This window comes from Merops nubicus, unplaced genomic scaffold (assembly GCF_000691845.1).
Source record: "Merops nubicus isolate BGI_N331 unplaced genomic scaffold, ASM69184v1 scaffold2912, whole genome shotgun sequence".
Lineage (NCBI taxonomy): Eukaryota > Metazoa > Chordata > Aves > Coraciiformes > Meropidae > Merops > Merops nubicus.
This window is the reverse complement of record NW_008595428.1, coordinates 9,214-15,799: the sequence shown is the minus strand read 5'-3', so window position 1 is coordinate 15,799 and position 6,586 is coordinate 9,214.

The following is a 6,586-nucleotide window of genomic DNA, read 5'->3' as shown; positions in this document are numbered from 1 at the left end:
GCCTTACACTGAATGTGATGCATCTGGGATGGAATCCCTTGTTGGGCAGTGTAGGGTCACCTCTCCTGTCCTCTTCTCCTTGCAAGTGCCACCTCTTGCTTTGCAACACCCCAGCTTGGCACACAAGATTTGGCAGTGACCTTGGTCTGCACAGGAGCAAGTCTGAGCCAAAGCCTCTCTGCACACCCCACCCCTCGGAGTAACTGGACATGGAGCATTACCACTGCTAGAAGGAGACACTGTGACCCCCATCTCCTCCCATGGCCCAGCTCTTCGTGGCTTCTGCAGCCTGTGGGATGCTCCCATGAGCTAAATTTGTCTCCCCCCACACATCCCAAGGAAGAAGAAGCTCTTGAGATGCGTTGGCGTGCTGGCCCATGAAGCTATTTCAGAAGCTCTCCCGTGGCAACGGGAAGGGCTGTGGTGCCACGAAGAATCCCACCTTCATTTTCCAGAGCTGTCCTACAGAGCTTCACCATTCTGAGATTTAGAATTAATAAATAAATAGTTTAATGATGAACGAGCATCCTGCTGCCTGCCATTCATTGAAAAAAAAGAAAAAAAAAAGCAAAAGAAAAAGAGAATGAAAATGGCAAATTCATTTTCTCATGCTGTTGTGTCTTCTGGAAAAGCTTTTAAAGCTTCATGTTCAAGGAGCTGCAGCAGGGGGAAAAAAAATGGCTCTTGAAGTCCCTTGTATAATTTCAAAACGTTAAGTGGGTAATTGCTTGTAAAAGCCATAAAGGGGAGAGAGAATCAAAAGGAAAGGGAAAAAAAATCAGTCTAATTTTAGCTCTTGAATTGACTTTGCTTTCGAAAGGCGAGTGTATTCTTCCCTCAGAAAACTTGAATCAAGAAAAAATCTGTGTCTTCTGAAGTCAACTGCTTGCCCTGCTGGTGAGGAGAAGGAGAGGAGCAGCAGAGCTCAGGAATCCTGCACAAAGCAGCCTGGAGCTCTCGGGGCTCTCAGTACCACCTCCCAGGAGCAATTCCTTTTCCAGGGTGGAGATCTCTTTGCTGAAAGCCTACAGCTTGCAGGGGAAAACAACACTCCCCTGCAAAGAGGCAGGTAGGTGATGGCTCTGCTTTGGGCTGCAGAATGACCATGCAGAGTCCTGGCTATTTGTGAAGCCCTCCTGTGTCTCCAAGCCCTACCCAGGGCTGCATTTTGCTTCCTCAAGGGGGTTGTTGCTGATGTTTTTCTCCCATCAGTTGTCCCTGGTAGGGCTGGCTTGTCAGGCACTGGGGAAGCCACACTTCAAATACTGGTTCAGTTTGGGGCTCTTCAAGAAGGATCTTGAGGGGCTGGAGGGTGTCCAGAGAAGGGCAATGGAGCTGGGGAAGGGTCTGGAGCACAAGTGTGGGGAGGAGCAGCTGAGGGAGCTGGGGGTGCTGAGCCTGGAGCAAAGGAGGCTCAGGGGAGACCTTCTGGCCCTCAACAACTCCCTGAAAGGAGGTTGGAGCAAGCTGGGGGTCTGTCTCTTCTCCCAAAGAATGAGCAGTAGAACAAGAGGAAATGGCCTCAAGTTGCTCCAGGGGAGGTTTAAGTTGGACATTAGGAAAAATTTCTTCCCTGAAAAGTTTGGGGAGCCCTGGAAGAGGCTGCCCAGGGCAGTGGTGGAGTCCCCACCCCCCCTGGAGGGGTTTAAAAGCTGTGGAGATGTGGTGTGAGGGACATGGGTCAGTGGTGGACTTGGCAGTGCTGAGTTAATAGTTGGACTTGATGATCTTAATGGCCTTTTCCAACTGAAATCACTCTGTGATTTCCCTTTGTTCCTGCTGGAATGGAAAGACACAGGCTCTCTAGGGCAGGCAGGGGAGACAAGGGGTGTCAACCTCTGTGTCAGTGACCAGCTGGAGCACAGGGAGACTGGACTTTAGGAGAGCAGGCTTTGGGATCTGCTTGCTGGAGCACCATGGGATAAAGCCCTGGTGGGAGACAGGTTGCCCAGAGAAGCTGTGGATGCTCCATCCCTGGAAGCATTCAAGGGCAAGTTGAATGGAAAACATTCAGCTTGATCTAGTGGGAGGTGTCCCTGCCTGTGACAAGAGGCTTTGGAACTAGATGACCTTTAAGGTCCTTCCTAACCCAAACCATCCTGTGTTTCTCTTCTGTGATTCAGACACAGCTCCACAACCTCTGCACCCTGCTGGGGGTAAAAATCCCTGCAAAGCCATGAAGACATCTGTAGGACAGAGTGTTTCCCACTCCCTGCTTTCCCCAGAGCTTGCTAAATCAGGGTGAGACTTGCTCAGTGCTCCCTCCCTCCCTAGATGATAATTATATTTGAATATTAAACATCCTGGTGGCTTCCACAGGTTCCTGATGAGCAAAGCACTTACCCATGCAGCAAAAGAGGCTTGATTTCAGGCTGAGAAACAGGCTGGATGAGGGCCCCTGTGAGCAGAAGGGGGATTTTACCTCTTCCTGAGGTTTTGCCACGTGCTCAGGGGGGATGCAAGGAGTGACTTTTCTGTCTGAGGTGTAGCTGGACTGGGTGCCACTGGTTCCTCCAGGAGAGTGAATGAGATGCCTCCTGATTATTCAATCTCACTCCAGATGCTTCACACATCTTTGTGACTTCCACAGAGGCAAAAGGATTGAGAGAGGAACCTTTTCTGGCTCAAATCAGGCTGAAACTGGAGAGGAGAGTGGTGTCAAAGTCACACTTTTGTTAGGGAAGCTCTAAACTGGACGTTGGGAGAGCCATGAATTTTTATAGCAGGGTCATTTCAAAGTGCTGGCTCAGGGAGGAGTGTCCTGCAGCAGCCTGGTGAGGGCAAGGTTAAAGAAGAACGAGTTTCAAACTCATGGAGTAACATATTTCCATTTTATTTTCACCTCTAGCTGGGCAGCCTTGAAGGTCTCTGCAGAGCATGGCTGCTCTGGTAGTGCTTAGCTTGCAGGGACACATGGAGGGCAAAGGAAACCTCTCCTTAGCCTCCCTTTCCTGCTGCTGGAAGAAGCAGAAGGGGTTTCTGAACTGCTGGGGGTTTTTCAGCAGAGGATTTCTCAGCTCCACAAGGAGCCACCTCTCTGGAGGTGCTGTGCAGGGAGCAGGAGCTGCTGTGGCTTTATGCTGACCTGGGAGAAGCAAAGCAGCTTCCCCACGGTGGGCAGCTCACCCAAACCACCTCTCATCCTATTTGCCTCTTGTTTCTTGACTTTTTCCTATCAGATGTGACCTGGGGGACACTCACAAAGCTGGGGGAGCCAGTGCTGCCTGCCCAAGCAGGGTGCTGCTCCCAGGGAGGGTATGGCCAGAAGACAGCAGCCACTCCTAATACAATTTTGCCAAGGGCAGACTTTCTTTGCTGTGACACTTAAGGATGTGTCTTGAATGACTTTATTTCCATTGTCATGAGAGGCTTTTGCAGCCTGATTGAGCACCACAGTTCAGCTCTCCCTTGATGAAACCTCGTGAGCCTCATTTTAATCTTGTAGGCAACGTGGTGTTCAGCCTAAACTGATGATGTTTTGGGACTCCTCTGGGTTGTCAGGGGGGGAGAAGGAGGCTGGTTGGCTTCTGTTTAATAAAGAGACAAGAGGTTTTTTTAAATGAGATCTATCTGTAGCCTCAGTTTCTCTTGAGATGCCTCAGATTTAACATCCCTTTTCCCTTGCACCCTGGAGATCTTTGCCATCCCACCAGCAGCTCATGTGCAGGGGGGAGACTGAGCCTGTGGGACTTCATTCCCTGCCAATGAGCAGGGGGTTTGTTGTGGTGGGGTAGTTTTGGGGAAAAAGCAGTGTAGGAATCTGCTGAGCTTCAAAAGAATAAAGTTTTCCATAAATGCTTAGAAGGAGGATGGTGAGGATGAGGGCACAGAAAGCTGTGCAGAGCTGCTGGTGCTTCCCTCTTTCCCAAAGGAAAATGCCTCATCCACAGGGTTTTCCCAGGGCACAGCTCCCCCCTTTCCCTCCCCAGCCAAGCAGCAGAAGCCTGGTGCCTTTGAAAAGCTTGGAGATGTGAGCAGGGAAACATGTGAAAGGTTCCTCTGCCAGGAGAATGACATTTAAAGAGTGCCAGGAGGATTCTTCTGGCTGGTTCTCACCCTGCTGGTCCCTCTGCACATATTGCTTGACTCACGAGCCCTCTGTCTAGTTGGACTAGATGACTTTTGGAGGTCTCTTCCAGCCCAGACCTTCTATGGTTCTGTCAGTCTCTGACCTTTCTCAAAGCCCTGGGTTCCCCCTTTCTGTCCCCAGCCCAGGGTGGGTGCAGTGATACCTCCCACCTCTCCACCATTTCCCCCATCCCAAATGGCCAAAGCACAACCCAGCCAAGCTGGCTATCACATAAACATCTGCCTCATGGGCTTGGTTCAGCTCTTTCCAGTATGGTTTGAGGTCTATCAAAAACTGCCATGGATGGATTAAAACAGGCTGGCTTGCTGATGGCTTCTCCAGCATTGGGTGCTCCATTGGGCAGCATCCAGATGAGAGGAGGTGGAGGAGATCAGAGCTGGGAGCACCCTGGTGGAGCCTGGCAGGTTAGAAGGACTGCACGGGTTGGGAGGTGGGGGCAACACAAACCTCATCATCAATATGGAAAGTTATCATGGGGAGCAAGAGGTTCCTGGTGGTGTGGGCATCCTGCACAGCTTGTGCCAGGTCCAGGAGCCCAAAGGTGGCCCCAGTGGTGCTGGATGGGGCTGAAGCTGTGCTTCACATGCCCTGAGGGGAGGAAGGCATATTGCCCAGGGAAGCTGTGGATGCTCCATCACTGGATGTGTCCAAGACTGGGCTGGATGGGGCTTGGAGGAACCTGGTCTGGTGGGAGGTGTCCCTGCCCATGGCAGGGGGTTGGAACTGGATGGTCTTTAAGGTGCCTCCCAACCCATTCTGTGAGTCTATGATTCTGTGTCTGGTACTGCTTGGTTGGCCAAGTTCCTGATGGATTTAGTACCTTGGTGCTGCTGAGGCCATCGTGTCTTTCTAATGACATCTCAGGGCACCCAAGCTGCTGTAGGAGCAGGATTTTAAACCCTGTTTTGGGGAAGAAAAAACTGACAGGACAGTGAAATGAGAACTCCTCATTTGTTAATGGACTCCTAATTCTCTTGCTGACATATTAGCACATTAAAAAGGCATTTTCCAGGCTCTTGAACATGTTAGTGAAGGCCCATTTCCACCAGCCTGCTTCACCCAGCTTCTGAAGCCTGCCAGCCCTGCGTCCCAGGCAGCTGGATGATGTGATGGGGCCTCTTCAGGCACACTCTGAGCACTAAATGCAACAGCCACCCCCCAGCTTTGCACCGGGGAGAAGTCACAGCCCTGGGGTGAAGTCACAGCCCCGGGGAGAAGTCACAGCCCCAGGGCAACGGGACAGGAGCCAAAACTGCAGCACCAGGCATGCTCTGGTTCAGGATGTGTTTGGTTGCCCACTCCCCAGCTGAAGATGTTCAGTGTTGCTTCCCTTTCTGCTGGGTGAGGCTTTGAGCCAGACTATTTCCTCCTAAATAGCCTGGAATGAAAACCAGAAGTTGATTTTTTTGGTTGGGGGGAGAGAGGAATGCTTATCTTCCAGAAAAGAGCTGCATTAGTAAAGGAGCAGAGGATTTGATTGTGCTGTTGCAATGAAGGTGATAAATATTCATCTCTGGGAGACAGAGGTGGATGGGAGGAGGATGAAACAGATGCACAAGACCCGAGTGACAGGTGCTGAATAACTCATGAGGAGAACCCTGGGATTTAGGGATGGCGTGGGGAAATGGAACGTCTTGCATGAGCCTTTCCTTGCAAACAGAGACAATGCCATCTGTTCTGCCCCAGAAGGATCCCCCCTGGTAGGAGCACAAAGAATAGCTCCCAGCAGCACGTCACGCCGGGGACAAGGGCAGGATTGATAGAGTTCTGTGGTGGCCTGGACTTTACCTGCCTCATTGTGGCCTCAGCCTCCTGGGGATGGGAAGGGCTTAGCCACGAATTCTCCTAATCCAAGAGTCTGTGACTGATTGATGGGCAGCCCAAGGCCTGATCCTGAGCTGGTCTTGGCGAGGCACACAGCTTTCCATGGCCCCAGCAGGGAGGAGCTGCTGGATCTTGGGCTGCAGAATAAGCAGGGAGGGGAAAACCTGATTTTATTCTATTTTTTTTTCCCCTCCCAGTGCTGCTAATATGGGGTATTTTTGCTCAGCAGCACTGCAGAGGTAGCCCAGCCAAAATACACCACCTAGGGATGGCTGAGTGGCTTTGTCTATGGGGGACAACACGTTTTAGGGCTGACACACCAGCAAGATCTGGAAAAATGGATGAAAAAATGGTGCTAGAAGGAGCAGGGGGTTTGCTGCTCAGGGATGCACGGGGTGAATCGTCCCTCTCAGCAGAGATGTGGGCTTGAGCTGGTCCCCAAGAACTGCCCTCCCAGCTGGATGTGCCCCAGCCCCTGCTGCACTCACCAGCTGCTCCTGACTGAGGGGACAACTTGTCCCAGGGACAGCGTGGCCAAGGGTCTGCATCCCTGCTGCCTGGGTGGTTGCTGATGCCATGGTCTCCTTCCTCTCCCTCAGGCAGCAGCCCCGTGCTGGATGGTGCCCAAGAAGCTGAGGAGATGAGCTCTGGAAACACACAAACAGGGCTAGC